The sequence below is a fragment of the Ammospiza nelsoni genome, chromosome 2, assembly GCF_027579445.1.
Source record: "Ammospiza nelsoni isolate bAmmNel1 chromosome 2, bAmmNel1.pri, whole genome shotgun sequence".
NCBI lineage: Eukaryota > Metazoa > Chordata > Aves > Passeriformes > Passerellidae > Ammospiza > Ammospiza nelsoni.
In genome coordinates this window covers 39,709,299-39,725,363 of record NC_080634.1, presented here as the reverse complement: position 1 = coordinate 39,725,363, position 16,065 = coordinate 39,709,299, and the positions used below count along the sequence as shown (strand labels likewise).

The following is a 16,065-nucleotide window of genomic DNA, read 5'->3' as shown; positions in this document are numbered from 1 at the left end:
CTGTAAGTTAAGCATGCTTACCTCTATCAAAAACTTTCATCCAGAATTTCCACAAAACAAAATGCCCAAATGCCCTCATGCTGTCAACAGCAGATATCTACAGAAAGTATTTCATCAATTTCTAATCATCCTGGATCTTCAAATCAAAAGAAGCCTAGTATTAACACAGTCTCTCTCTCTCTAAATATCTTTCTTTATTCTTTTCTCTCACCAACACAGTTCTCTAACAGATACTAGTGTGGTAACATTACTGGAGGTCACTAAACTCACCCAAGATGATAAGTGGGGAACTTTTCTCATCCAATTCAGCCAGCTAAAATTTATGAATCTAATCTAAATGAGTCAACTTCACTGCCATGGTAATCAGCATGAATCACCCACCCTGAGTTCCTGGCCAGATACATGGGAAGGAAGGAATGAAACCCACCTGGAAGCGCTTATCATTAACCATAGAGGGAAGCTGTGTTACTAAGCTGGGGTGACCTTTCATGCATAGAATTCCTTTATCTCTAGCTCTGCTGATGATAAGGAGGGCAGGGGACCTGTCTTCTTTGGTGGGGAGGGCATCAGTTCCCAGGACTCAGACAAACCACAGCTCATGGGTGATATTTGACTACTTCAATGTCTGAACCAGTTTTCTTTAGAAAAATACAACTTCAGTGCTGTTCTCAATAGTCTCTTATAGGAAAGGGAAAAGCAGGAGGGAAACCTGAAGTCAAATCAAAATCCACAGTACCCGAACCAACATGAGTGACTTTTTAAGCACTGCAGTGCTAGATGAAGCTTATGTGTCTTCTTCCTCCTGGGCAGAATTGCTGAGCATAGTCTGCTGCTCATCAAAAATCTGAGGACAGCTGGGTCCCAGATCTCACTCAACCTCTAGTACTTGTGAGGCCATGGAGCAAGTCAGTTCACCTGCCTCTGCCTTGATTCCTTAATTTCTAAAATGGGAGCAAGTCAGGATCTTGTCCTCACTCATGAAGCCTTTTGATATGTATCAGTGAAACAAACTACAGGTTTGTGGGCTGGAGCTGTGTCTCCAAAGCGCAGACACAAGCCTCCAGAAGGGGCTGGCTGGAATGACCAGTGAGACCATACCAGATAGCAGCAGCTCAGGGCTGCTTAGCAGCATTTTCACTTGTTATCAGTCATTCCTATCGAACTGTTCCATCATCTCCCTCCTTCTAAAGGTTCATCTTATGCAACACTAAATACCAAGATATAGCAGATATTTTCTGGGAACTCATTAAAGAAAGCAATGGCTACAACAAATCAGGATTCCTGTGTGGAGGTGGAGCACAGGTCTGTCCATTTAAACAGTCAGGGCCTGGTACTAACCCCTTCCCAGGAAACAGAGCTTTGGGACTTACTGCTAGGAATGAGACAAGCTAACATCAGCACTGAAACCTTGACCCTCAGAGATTCTGCAGGCTTGTACAATACAAGACAATGCAAGACCTGAAGGTAATATGTAATAACATTTCTCTCCAAACGAATTTGGGAAATATTCCCTAACATGTCAGAGTTTCAGGGTTTCCACTTCTCCCTCCAGTTTCTTTTTTCAGTGGAAAAAACACAGGCATGTGGGGCAAGGATGACAAAATGGTTTCCTTGGAGGGAATGTTGGTCTGTAGACTTATTTATTCATTCTGTAACCACTAAGTGACTATGTCAGGGCAGATTTCAAAGTCTGGGTACTATAAAAGATCCCAAACCTTTATATGTTCACAGCACAGTCAGCAATGAAGTCTGCTCCAACTCAGGGTACACTCTCTCAAGAAGAAAAGAGTTACCATTTTGCAAATGGCAGCAAACCCCACATACACCTCATTCCTGTCTTTGTCCTACTGACCTAATTAAGAGCTAAAAAAGAATCAGTACAGGAAAGCAAGCTAGAAAAAAGGTTTTTCTTTTAAATTCACAGACTGATTGATACCTGCAAAATCCACAGTCTGGTGTGTTTTAACTTAATTGTGTGGTTTTGTTTGGCCTATGATAAAATAACATTACTGAGAATGAAGTGCTCCTGCTGGCAGTGGCAAAGATGAGATGAGTTCAGTCTGTAGCATTCCTGCATCTAGATCTCAAGAGCCACCTGATTCCTCCAGCATCACCTGGGGTTTACCTGCTGGAATAAGCAGGCTGAAGTACCTCCATTTGCAAGGGATGACATGCAACTCTGCACGATGGTTGGTTTAAAAGTCCTGCTCTGCAAACAGCAGGTGCTCAGCAAGCACTCTGCAAAGGGCTCTGCTCCCATCTCCACCCAACACATCAGCTTCAGCCTCGTGCTCATTGCCCAAAGAAAGGAAGGAAAGAGCAAACCAACCAGTGACATCTCCCTCAGGAAACACACCCAAAATTAATCCAACTTTGCCATTTCCACAGAATCTCACCCCTAGGACTTCCTAGCAGGTATATATGAAAAGACGATATAGTCAAAGACTTCATTTTTCCTTTGGATAGGAAACCTGGCACTGACTTTATTAAGGCATATTTGAGCAAATGCCATGCCACAGGCAGCTCTGGCTTCAGAAGGCTGTTTTGATAGACCCAGAGCTGAGTATTACAGCAGATAAAGCTATCCTAAAAATCCAGCCCTGAGCTGTCATTTCATTACACTCAGAACTCTATAACCAAGAAAGGTTTTCAATTACAACCCGGGCTTATATTTTTAAATATTTGTTATAGTTAGCCCTGGATATTTTGATGTGAAACTTGATCAACATGTTGATATATGCAGAGATTATTAAGTCATCCAGCCTCTACTGGCAAGGAAACAAATATTCACGAGAAGTCACTATTCCTTTTGTTTGAAATCCAAAGAATCAGATTCTAACCTCTGCTTCACTCTGGTGGATGGAAAATGACTCCAAAACCGCCAAGATGTACTTAACCAAGAGGACAGCAGAAACTAGGACTTCTGCTGACCTTCAGCAATAAACACAGTTCACTGTCAGTACAATAAAGACAGCCCACGCATAAAGTGCACCCTGAAGGTGGCCAACCCTATTAGGAACAGCCTTGAAGGGCAACATTATTTAAATCCAGTAAGGACATACCACAATAACAGCCACAATCCTCAACATACACACACACTGCGCAAGAACTCCCACTCCCCACAGGATAATGACCTACATAATTTCTGCTTAATGACTCCTATTAGAGCCAGTGCGTATCTCCATACAGCCCCTGAAGGGCATCTGTGAGGATGGCCGTGAGCACGGCATGCTCTGTGGCCACGACAAGCTCCCTGCCCAGCCTGCCTGCTGTGCAAGCCCCAGCTGCCCCGGAGCACCTGCCCTTGGGTTCATCAGCTCCGGAGAGGGCTTCACCTCCTGCTGCAGTTTTGGTCCTGGTGGCACCATGTGAACAACCCTCAAGATGCAGGGTTGACATACCCGAGTGAGTAACAGCACTCCTACAGCTCCAGCAGCACATCCATCAGCAGAGAAATTACTTCTAATGTAAAAAGCTAAGCTCTCTTTTGCACTGGTACATGGAACTGCGGCTGGGCATGGTAGAAGAGCGCACAGGAGATAAAAAAGCAACAAAAGTGAGAAAGGCAAATTATATGCACAAAGGATCACTGCAGGATGCTTCAATTTCCCTCCTTTTGCCAAGACCGTCTTAATGTGGATGCGAGCCAGGCCAGTCCACACTGCAGGTGAATTCTTTGCAGGGCATACACTGCAAGCTGTGATAGACTGTTACATCTGCAGGAATCGTGGAATGCTAAATTCATCTTCAACTTGGGTTGAGGAGAAGTTGTGCATCACAGCAATTGGGAAGCCAAAAGAAAATCTCTTAGAAGAATCAGTGAGAAAAGTGATGTGAATTTCTTCAAAAAATGCATTTCTTTAGCTCATCTGCCTATCACAGCAATTCCTTAATTAAAGTTTCTGGGAACAGGTAGAAACACTGCTTTTATTATTACTAACATCTTCATTTTTATATACTAAACAACAAACCAGTACTGTAAGGGATGAAGCATTCCCAAAGTTACCAAATTTTGAGAAGTCAAATTTGATTCAATCTCAGCCAGATCCTCTGTACATCACTGTCTCTCAGAATCTATGTCCAGACACATCTTCCACTTGCATGTGGTTAGATAATGAAAAACTAAGTCTGAAAGCCCATTTCAGGTTTGTCAATCTAAGAACACCGAACAAAGACATCAGCCATGTTGATCTAGCCATGCTGAAAATCTCAGGTATTTAAGACAGTTAAAAAAAAAAAAAAAAGCCAGTAAAAGGCTAATATAGCTGCAGTTCCCTATCCATCTTTCTCCTTAACCCCATTCTCCAGCCAGGTACCTAGCATAGTCCAGGACCCCAAAACTTCCATGTTCCTTTTCTGAGTCACCACCATCAGAAAACTGCATCCACCCAGTGTTCCTTTTCCCCACCCTTTACTCCTCCACATGCATTAACCCATGCCCAGACAGAGCAGTACATTCTACTCACAAAAGATTACCTTGCAATCTTTTCCCTTTCACTTTTTCCTTAGTCCTTCCATACACACAGTCTACACGTGAACAAGTCAGCTGTGGATCAGCTGATATTTGTTAATGCTCAAGAATCATTTCAGCTGTCCCTAATCCACTGCAGAGAGAAACAGCTCTTGGAAGGGTGTTTCAGAATGCAGCTTCTCAAAACAGCTAAGGAAGCAGAGAGAAAGGAACAGAACTCTGCATCCTGCTGCTTTAACACGGAATGCAGGTCTTTTCCCTACTCCGTGATAATCCATAGGGAACCACCTATGGTTCCAGCAGGGCCCTTCAGGCTCTCGCTGTCAGTGTGACCTGCTGGTTTCTTCCAGGGCAGAACTCAAGCGCACACTGTGCAAGCTCAGAGGAGCAGGGCCCAGCATGAGTCCAGCTACACCCCACCATGTCAATCCACCCAAAGACAAACCACAGCCAAACACAGATTGGCAAAGGACAATCCTCAAAGCCCCGAAAGCAGCATACACCATTTACTCCTGACCTCACGACATGGCTGCAAAAGCACACAGAAAATTTACTTAAAGTCCTAATGATCTGAATCACCATGGTTTTTACTCATGCAGTAAACCACACTAAAGGAGCTTTGTGGGCATCTTTAAATATTCCCTGCACCAAACGTGCTGGATAGAGAACCTCCCAAAGAGATGCTGCCATGCAAAGCTGAGGGAAGTGAGCCAGTGGCCTGCATGGCTCAGGGCTGGAAAAGCCTCATCCAATGCACGGCAGGCAAGGAAAAGCCTCATCCAATGCACCAAAGGTGATCCAAAGCTCACACATCATTTGGAGAGAACTGTGTTCACACATAGAAGGTCAACAGTAAGACTTTAAAACCAGTCTGCTCCCTGAAGACTCACAAAAATCTCAGAATTATTCAGCCCCCTGGGTCCAGGCAAGTGACAGAAGTGTCAAAAGGCTTCACCATCACAACGTCTCCAGCTATTCAGTATCTGACAACATGAAAGGCTTTGGCTACTGGAAAGCAACATTTGCCTTTTCACTCTGCTTGCATGCAGGCCCTAAATGAAAAATTCCAGCTTAAAATAACAATAGTAACAATTACTCCTGCTGTTCTACCCAGTCCTCTAGCTTCTCGGCTAGAGGATCACTTCCTTCTGGATAGGGCTTGTCAAACCCTAGACTTGTCTAGGTTTGGACTACTACAATATTATGAACACCCTCTACCAAGGGCAAAGCAGAAGCAACTTTTTTTTTTTTTTTTTACAAAGTTCAAGGACAAAGAAAAAGGCTGTTCTTCTCTAAAAGAAACCAGCAATTATGCTTCCTTAAAAATCACAGCAGTGAATAGTGGTGTCTCAATTTTGACTAAAAAATATCACAGCAAACCTCTGGAAAAAATGTCTCTGTAAAAACTCAGCTCTGAGTTTATTGACTACCAGTGTATCCATCACTGCACTACAGCAAAAATCCATAAAGCTAGGTCATCCCAACACAAGCTGGCAATGCTACCTCACATGCAGTCACACCACAAAGATGCAGCCAGGCAACTAGTGACTTCACTCACCTGGACGGCAGCAAGAGCTGCCATTACCTAATTGCCACACAAAGGATGAATGAAAGAATGAATTCCAACATCAGCTTTCAAAAAGAACTCAAAAACCCAACCTGAACAACCAACCTAACCAAACCAAATTATATAACCACACATGCATATCTCAAAATTATTAACTGCTTATTTAAATAGGGACGCATGGATAGACAAGAAGCTCCTGGACAAACTCAAACACAAAAAGGAAGCTTCCAGAGGATGGCAGCAAGGACAGGCAGCCTGAAAAAAATACAGAGAGACTGTCTAAGCAGACAGGGAGCAGGTTAGGAAAGCCAGAGAACTAACAGAATTAATTCTGGCCAGGGATGTAAAGGGCAACAAGAAAAGATTCTATAGCTACAGCAATGAACATTTTCCAAGGGCATGTAGAGATAGAATAAGGGGTAATGTATTAAAACTGAAAGCAGTCAGGTTTAGATTAGATATTAGGAAGAAATTATTTACTGTGAGGGTGGTGAGGCACTGAAACAAGTTACCCAGCAAAATTGCAGCTACTTCATCCCTGGAAGTGTTCAAGGCCATTTTGGACAGGGCTTTGAGCAACAAGACCCAGTGGAACGTGTCCATCCCCATGGAAGGAGAGTTGGAACTACCTATCTTTAAGGTCCTTTCCAACCCAAACCATTGTAGGATTCCATGAAATGTGACAAGTCATCAAAAAAATTCACTCTGTAACAGAATACAAAGGCATCCTCTTAAGACTCTGGGTGCCATGATTTGTTTAGGCAATGTGGGACATAATCATGTTTCATATTAAGAAGATATTAGCGCTACACATCTGACAGCAAAACAGACATTTATAATGTCACTATATGCACTTACCAAGAAATACAACCTGCACAATCATGTAAAGTCCTCAGATGGTTTAAAGGCAAAAATCACCTATGTTCAATGTTATTTAGGAATATTAATAAGCTCCTTTATTTTTAGATTTAAAACATTAATAGCCGCTCTGAAGAGGGCTCACTTTTAACCTTTGACAACATTCAAGTGTCTGTAATTTTATCAGATTGTTTGGATTTTGATTGAGCTCAAGTCCTGAAGCTACAATTAAACTTGCAGCTACCTTCTCTCAATAGGCTTCCTGCAACAGCTGGAAGACTCTTTGAAGTCTGCAAAGACATGGAAGAAACATTATTTATGGCTGGATTGCACAGTGCAAGCAGAAACAAGTTGTGTTTCTGGTGCATTTCCAGTGCTGGTGACAGACTATTTCTCACCAGCACTACAGGAAGTCCTCAAAAAAGATTTCCTTCTACCCAGATGCTCTACAGGACCAAGCTAAGAAGCTGGAAATGCTGCAGGGCAGGATTTCAAGAGCTCAGAATGGTCCAAAAGCAACTCCTACTACAGTCAGCATTAAATCCCACCACCAGCTCCACTGCAGACAGAAGTGGCCTAACTCAGCCTGTTGACGGCTACCTGCCTAGAAAGCCCAGAACATCTCAGGATGGTCTGCTAAACTCATTTAAAAATTTAAATTTTTTTTTAAATTAAGGATGTATTTTAAAAAAAGGGGAGAAATCAGCTTAGATAGTAGAAAAGGAAGGAGGATTTCCATCCAGAGAAGCCACCCCACGTACTGCCACATCTCTCAGAGCAGCTCTGCAGCCAAGGGACAGAGCTGTGCACTCTGCAGGAGCAGGGAGAAAGCACCAGTGAAGCCCTGCAGCAGGGGCTGCACTGTGGTGGCACATGTGTAATGACCAAGCCAACATGCACTGATGTCAAAGGAAGTTACATTCACATGCTGGAAGCCATACAATTAGTAGTGTCATCATCTAGGAGAAAGAAATTAAATATTGTTTTCTCCCAGGCAAAGCCACTGGTGCTTTTCATTTGTGTTAACTTGCTTTAAGTGCCTGCAGGGTCTATGCCTTTGATTTACTGTGGATGATGGGCAGTACAGGCATAGACATATTTCGGTGTAATTATTATGGTAACCAGGCTCATACACCAAGAACAGCAGCAAAATCAACAACAGCTCAATAAGATGATGGAGAATTTTCCAACACAAAACCCTACATCTCTCTACATCCCTGCAACCCTACTCAAGGTCTGTTCTTGATTCTTTCAAGAAAAAAAAAGAGTGAAATCAGCAAGTTTTCATATCAGTGGTAGCGCTGCTACTAATCCCATGCAACACCAATTTCACCCCTATATTTTGTAGTTTAGATTTTAGTCTAATCATACAATCATTTATGTTGGAAAATACCTCCAAGACCATCCAGTCCAACCACTAACCCAGCACCACCAAGTCCACCACTAAACCATGTCCCTAAATCTCCATCTTGACAGCCCTTTCAATGAGGAAATTTTTCCTAATATCCAATCCTAATATGCCCTGACAGAACTTGACACCATTTCCTCATGTCCTATGGCTTTCTACATTGCAGATGGACTTCCACTAGTTACACACTCCTTTCAAGCAGTCTTGAGAGTGATCAGATCCCCCCTGAGCCTCCTTTTCTCCAGGCTGAACATCCCCAGCTCCATCAGCTGTTCCTCACCATACTTGTGCTCCAGACCCTTCCCCAACTCCGTTGCCCTCCTCTAGACACTCAATGTCCTTCCTGCAGTGAGGGGCCCAGAACTGGACACAGGATTGGAGCTGCGGCCTCACCAGTGCCCTGTACAGGGGACAGTCCCTGCCCTGCTCCTGCTGGCCACACCAGTGCTGATCCAGGCCAGGATGCCATCGGCCTTCTTGGCCGCCTGGGCACACTCTGGATCATGTTCAGCCACTGCTAACCAGCACTCCCAGATCCTTTTCCACTGGGAAGCTTTCAAGCCACTCCTCTCCTAGCCTGAAGCACTGCACAAGAAGTTAAGAAAAACAAGCAAGCTAAGAACAGCATCTCTCCTCTCACACTGCATCACTTGATCCATATTCTAGTCCACAAGTCCTGTCTCCAGCTCAGCCTTCAAGTTCAAGCACTGAAGAGAACACATTACTTAGGGCTTAGAAACACAGCAAAGATACAATGATGGTTATCATCAACTCTTTGATTTGCACTTATGTAAAAAAAAAAAAAAAAAAAATCAAACCTCAAACCCAGAAGCTGGAGGTCTGTGCAGATCCCAGAGCAGAGGTTTGAACAACAGCCCAGCAGGGTTTGCTCAGATCCCTCTTCACAGCACTGCCATCTTTTGCTTCCTGACAGTACTAACAGTGCCCAAAACTTGCCTGCATTAATACACACATCCGGATGTTAACCACTAATATGACGTCAGGGTCTAACACAATGCCTTTTATGACATGTATAGTTTTTTATACTGGGACAAAATGAGGCCCATGCACTTACATAAAGTAAATAAGAATTAGTACTGTTTTGTTTTAGGTGCATAAATCCTCACAGCAAACAAGCTAAGAGACATTAACAAGGCATAATTTATAAATGTTCAACATATTCTCCTTATTTAAGTCTGTTAAAGTAAGGATGTACATGCAAGACAGGCTACTCAGCTTCACATTAATTTATACTTTCATTTCTTTCATCATCAAACAGGAGAAAAATACCCAAAAGTCTGGCATGAATGCAAGGTAGAAGAATGTACTGTAAAAGAAAACTGTCTACACTGGAACTGAAGACACTACAGTGTTTCCACTAAAAAAAAAAAAAAAAAATTAAAAAATCACACAGATTCAAATACCTCAATCCCAGTTACATTTTTGGTATATATTAAAAAACTGTCTTCTATTCCACTGGATATAATAAACTGAAGCAACACATTCTTGTTGTGATGATCAGTTTTATTACATGGTCATGACCTGGACTAGCTCTCAATCAGCACTGATTAAATACATATTCTGATTTTTTGTACCAAATACCTTTCAAGTTGTGGAAAAAAGTGGCAAACACTTCCCATTTGTCAATGTCATGTAACATAAAAATTTATCTAGATGCTGGATATATGAAGTGTCTCTGAGAATAACTCACTAGATCACATACATACAGAAAACTCAGTCAGCGCGCACAGGCTAAGTAGGGATGAATTAATGAATGTACTGTTGCTTCACATATTGAATGTCTGTCACTAAACCAATAATTTGCAAATGCAGAAGCAGGGACTGGGAGATGCACTGGCTGCAGGCATTGACAGATCCCTCCTCTGCAGTTTCAAGAAGCTAATTGTGCTCAGTTCAGAGTTCTTGATCCATGTTCCTGGGAATGACTCAGGACACAAGCAGCAAGACAGACAGCATGTGTCCACGTTTGGGGTTTTGTTTCCACTCCTATCTGCCCTGATTTCCTGTCCAAGAATGCTGTGCTCATGAAAGGCACAGCATGACATCCTAAGAGACTTCTGTCTTCTCTGCCTCACAGACTCAGTCTGGGCAGCAACAGAAAAGCAAAAGCTTCCCCAGAGAACACACCAGGATTACCAACAAGAAGGGAGAACAACTTCTGGATTGAAGTTTTGGCCCATTGTCATCTATGGCAAAACTCCCACTGAAGTCAGCACAGCCAGGATTTCACCTCTGTCGCAGCAATTTTGAGTCCCTGCCCATTCTGCCTTGGAACTTCCAGCCGGCACAATAAGGGTCTGAACAGTGCCAAGAGCTTTTGTATTATGTACTGCAGGCAGAAGTCATGAAACCCTTCACACAAGCAAGCAAATACTCATCAAACAGTTAGGAAATTTCAGACACTCCTGAACTGTAGGGGATTCAGACCTGTGTGCAGAGGCATGATGTTTCACACTGGCACATCATTCTAAAACAAACCTTATCCTAACCAACTTTCTGTCCTTCACAAAAACTTGCCTGTAAATACAAGCTGTATGACTGCAGTTGGCATCTGTCTAAGGACATTTTAGAACTCAGCACAGAAATATATCTGTAGTGGAACAGCACCTACAAACTGCTCCTAACAAGCAATGGCTAAACACCCTAACTGCCTCCTAATTGTTCATTTCACTGTATTTGACAGAATCCATCAACCAGAGTACATCAGGTCACAGTAGTGCAACATGGTAGGAGCCAGGACAACATAACCTGCCTGAACAGAAGTCTCTCATGTGAGAAACAGAGCAAGCCAGCAATTTAGGGAAACTTTGGGGGGAAGGCAGGTTTTACCCCATCCCTGTCCAGCACACAGGATAATACAACACAGAAACACAGCACACAGGTCAGGAACCAGCTTACATGCTGTCGGCACGCGGGTATGGAGCACAGTCATTACAATGCCAACAGATGCTTTGTTAAGAATCAAGCTTAAAAATAAACAGGAACAAAACTAAGTAAAACTATGGTTTACTGCATCAAGACAAGCACAGCCAACCTGCTGATTTTCTACAACACTAGCACCACCAAAGGATCAGACAGAGGGATATCTACATTTTGCAGTCCTGCAGTACATTGTCTCCTGTCTGGCTCTCTCAATAAGACTCTAGTGTTTTTTGGAACACAACGATCACACCTGTAAGCTCTTTCTCAGTAACACTCTGCAACAGCAAGCTATATCCGAGAGAACACTCCTTCTCTCCTTGCACCCACCACCAAGTTCTCTCCAAGCAACAAAAGGAAATTTTTGTTAACTTGAAGGAGCAGCCCTCTGAATGCCACCAGGAAGAGACAGACAAGTACTAGCCAGGCTATTCTGCCTTGTTCTGCTTTGCTTTCATCCTCCCACAACTGCTCCAGACCAGGAATGAATCCTTAGTGAAAGCAGAGCACCCAGGGAGCAAGCAGAATGATGCATCAACTCTCCTCTGCATTCCTCATAGTTTATCCTCTCCTGATTTTTAATTCCTTTGCTGAAGACTCAAACCAAATTTCATAAAGCATTTGCTGAATGAGAGACAAGCTATAACACCTGTGCCTGTGGAGAGGACTTTTTCTTCCTTTCTATTGGAGAGAAGTTGGTTAAGAACACACAAACCCTGATCCAAAGATACACCTCTCCAAACTGTCTGACAGCACTGCAAAGGGAAAGCAGACGGGTATGAACAGAAGCATTCATTTCCTCGAATCCCTTCCTTTTAACCAAACTTGATGCTTTAGTGCCTCTGCCAGGATGCCAGTGCTGACTTTCCTTTATGTCCCATGTATTTGTATTTATTTTAATTGAATCTGGGACTAAGGACACTCGGCAACGCTTAATCCTCTCGACAACAAAGCAAGGGCACTAAGCCACCATGAAAAATAGTAATAAAAAAAAAATTTAAAAAGGTAAAAGACACCCACTGATGCATTCCTTGGGGCACTGCGGCTCTCTTTTCCTCCTGCAAATAATCCAGCGGGATTCAAAAAGTGGGTAGGAGAGGCTGGAATACTTCTTTTAATAGCAGAAGTTAGAGCTGGGAGCAGCACGTTTAACCCATCGCCAGCCGGAGCAGGCTCCCTTCCCAGGGGTGCACACCCCAGCCCTTGCACACACACACACGGTGTGAGTTTCGGGGCGCGCAGGGGCTGGGAACCCGCAGCGAGCAGCCCCAGCAAAGCCCGGCAGGGACGAGGGGACACGGCTGCAGCCCCCGCTGTCCCGGACAGAGCGCTCCCCCAGCTCCGGAGGCTGCCAACGGGGAGGGCAAAGCGAGCCCTCCCTCCTAAAACACTGAGGGGAAAAAATAGATGGACAGAGAGATAGCTAGACAGACAGACAGACAGAACAGGCAGGTCCTCCGGTAACACCCGTCTCTCCCCAGCCCAAGCAGCTGCAGCCAGTCCCCAGGCTCAGCCAAGAGCAACTGCAGCTGAAGAGCAGCGACAGACACGCACACCCCCTCGCCCTAACTGCCACAAGTTTAAAAGAAAAAAAAAAACCGTAATCACCAAAACAACTACAAAATAAAAGCACTTAAAAGGCGGCGAGGAAATTCTTAAAACACGAAAAGCCAGCTCTTGCCTGCTCGCGAGCTAAACCCCGGCGCGAAGCGGGAAGCGCTCCCGGGGCAGCCGCCCACCGCTGCACCTTGCGGGCAGAGCGGGAGCGGGACCGGCCGCTGTCAGGGAGCGGCGCGGGGATGGCAGCGGGACCCGGCACAGCGCAGGGACGCTGTCGCGGTGGAGCCCCCAAGCCAGAAGTTTCCCCGAGTCGCGGCCGAAGCCCCCGAGCCCCCGCGCACCGCCGAGTTTGCCCGGCGGAAAGTTTCTCCGCCATCGCCTCCGCGCCCCTCCCCGAGCCCCAGGCGGGTACGCACCGGCCGGCTCAGCTCCGGGCGCTGCCCCGCGGCCTCCCGCGCTGGGTCTCCATGCCGCCCCGGGCGCCGCCGGGCTGTGGCGAGAGGCAGGGAAGGAGAGGAGTGGGGCTCTCCCCGGCCGGCGCCGCGCCGAGCTCAGCGCAGCCCAGCGCAGCCTGCCGGGAGCGCGGCCCGCGCCCGCCTCCCGCCCGCGGGGAGGGACCGCGCCGCCGCCGCCCGCCCGGGCCCAGCCCGGCCCCGCCCGCCGCGGGGCTCCCACCGCCCGCAGCCGGCCCACGGGAGGTCGAGGAGGCGCTCGTGGAATGTCTGCCCTCCAGGGGACTCGCCCAAGGTCATCCGCTCCGGGCAGGGCGCCGCGCCGCCCCGTGTCCTCCACTGCCCCCGGGGGTCCCCGCTCCTCTCCTGCCGCCGGACGGGCAGTGCCGGCTCTGCGCTCACCGGTGGCCGCCCCGGCACCTGCGCCCCGAGCCCTGCCGGAGCCGCGGGGCGGGCGGCGGGAGCCTGGTCCCCGCCTGGGTAGCGCCAGCCCGGTACCCCCCGACACGGATCCCCGGGTGGCGCTGGCTGAGCACGGGGACACGCTCCGGGGTGGCAGCCCGATCGCAACCTGCCTGTGAGCGCAGTCGGGTGGCTGAGCCCGAGGTCTGCAAGCGCCTGTGACTCTGCTGCGAAAGCTACACCTGTCCAAAGAGCTTTCCTGTAGCTTTAGTAGGGAGGAAATATATTTAGTGCCTTCTGCGCTTGTGAGTTGATATCCAAGTTCTCACTCTGCCTGTTTTAATAGGATGTTGTGATGAGGCACCTGTTTGATCATCTGTTCAGTTTGTTTCTTTCACTAGCAGTAGAGCCCGGGCCCCTGCCTGATCAGGTATCTTATTCAAGAGAAAAAGAGAGGGATCACTGTAACATCTTTTTGCTTTTTGGTTGGTTTTTTTTTTTTAATAATGTCTACCTTCAGCTGTTCCTTGTTCTGCAAGGGCTCTGAAATGCTGCTGCTTTTGTCTGCTTTCTAGTCTGCTGCTCTCTCACTTTGTCCATGCCTCCCACTGGGCTGCAGGTCACAACTGCTAAAGCCAGGTACAGGTAAGAAGGTCCCTGTGAGGACCGGCAGCCGGTTCCATAAAACACTCGTGCCCCGGGCAATTTGCTGCTGTAATTTAGAGTGAAGGTGAAAAAACAAGTAAGCAAACCAACCAGCAGCTCCACACTAATCACAGGGACCAGGGTAATAACCACAAAGCAGTAGAGCAGGGGCTACACTGTGGAAAAGGAGAAGGAAAATAAATACAAAAACTGCTTGTAAAATTTAGCAGCTGAAATAAAAAGTTCTACAGTGGAAGCATGTAGGAAAACCCAGCTTTGTCTGAAATCTACAATAGAATTTTATGCCCACCACCTGGTTACACTGGTCATGGAAGGTGATCTTGATGCATTAAAAAGCTGTTTAGAAGTCACAAGTTCAGAACCTCACTGTGCCACTCACTAAATGAACACAGCAAGGAGATGTCCTATTCCAAAAGGCCCATAATCCACATCAACAAGACAAATTTAGAGTGGGAGGAAAGTGTATTATGCTGCAGATGGCACTGAGAAAGAAACCGATTTGCCCAAGGTCATGCAGGAAGTCTGTGTCAGAGCCAAGAACTAAACACAACTCTCCTGAAACCCAGACTAAAAATAGTGTTTGATAATTGCACATAAACTCCAGAAAACACACATTACACAGATAATCATCTTTTGACCAGTATTTTGGAGTTATTGGGCTCCATTTCATTATAATTTTCAACTGCACTGATAACTGAATGGTCACTTTCTAAATTTAAACCACATTATTTGAAAGTCCTCTACACAGAAATTCATACTGTGAAACAAAAGGCACTAACAGATAGCATCTGGGCCAGCACAGATGCTTGCTGAGTGTGTCTGCTTTTGCTACCCCATTCCTCAAACGGAACCAGAGCATGTCCAAATCTTAGTCCTGGGAGGGGAGATGATCCTGCTCCTCACTGTGTTTTCCTGAGGCTCTAAAGGGGCTGTATATTCCTTACCTACAGTTTCCCTGGTAGCAGCACCCTGGATTTATTCCTATATTCCACTGTCCCCTGTCTGGCCACATTAGAATGTGCCCTGGCATGCAGCTTTGGTGTGCTCTTATGTCAAACCTGTCTCATGTCTCAGAACGTGCCTACAGTGTGTTCTCTTCCTATTCCAGCTCCCTCTTACAGGTTTTTCTAGCCAATGCAGAAATGTATCTTGCAATGCAAAACCCACACCAGCAGAAAACATCATGTGGCACCCTTCAGGCACCTTTAGTTGTCACTTTAGGAAAGTTATTTACACATATATTTAGTGGATTTTACAATGTATAAATGCTAATGAGTTTTAGTAGAAGCTGTTTTCCTAATTAATCAATCCTACCAGCATGGTAATGATTTCTGTTGTTCTTCTGGAGCTTTCTCCAGCAGGGAGGGAGCTCTGTTGATTAACAAGACCATTTTGCATGTATATAACATTTTTGTTCGTCTATAACAATCTCATTATCTTTTTTTTTTTTTTCCTCAAGGAGGTGATCACTTCTCAAATTATGCTTAAGGAATAACTGGGGCAGAAGGAATCATATTGTCTCCCATGTCACCATTTTATAGGTGTGTATCTGTCAGGTTCAGTAAAATTTAGACTATTGTGAAAGGTGATTCAGAGCAGGTGGAATGAATTCTTTACTCTGAGGGCAGTGAGGCACTGGTACAGTTGCCCAGAGAAGTTTTGGATGTGCCTGAAAGTGTTCAGGGACAGGTTGGATGAGGCTCTCTCTGTGTTCTGGTGGAAGGTGCCTGTGGCAGTGCCA

The 16,065-nt window shown here is 45.6% G+C and overlaps 1 protein-coding gene across 1 annotated transcript in view; it reads right to left on the bottom strand.

The window, feature by feature from the left end:
• The window catches only part of FAT3 (FAT atypical cadherin 3), a 394,792-nt gene extending 381,491 nt beyond the window's left edge, over window positions 1-13,301 (bottom strand). The window contains exon 1 of the mRNA XM_059466196.1: window positions 13,221-13,301. The gene's annotated coding sequence lies outside the window, so the exon portion shown is untranslated. The remainder of the gene's footprint in view (window positions 1-13,220) is intronic.
• Window positions 13,302-16,065: the final 2,764 nt, after the last annotated feature.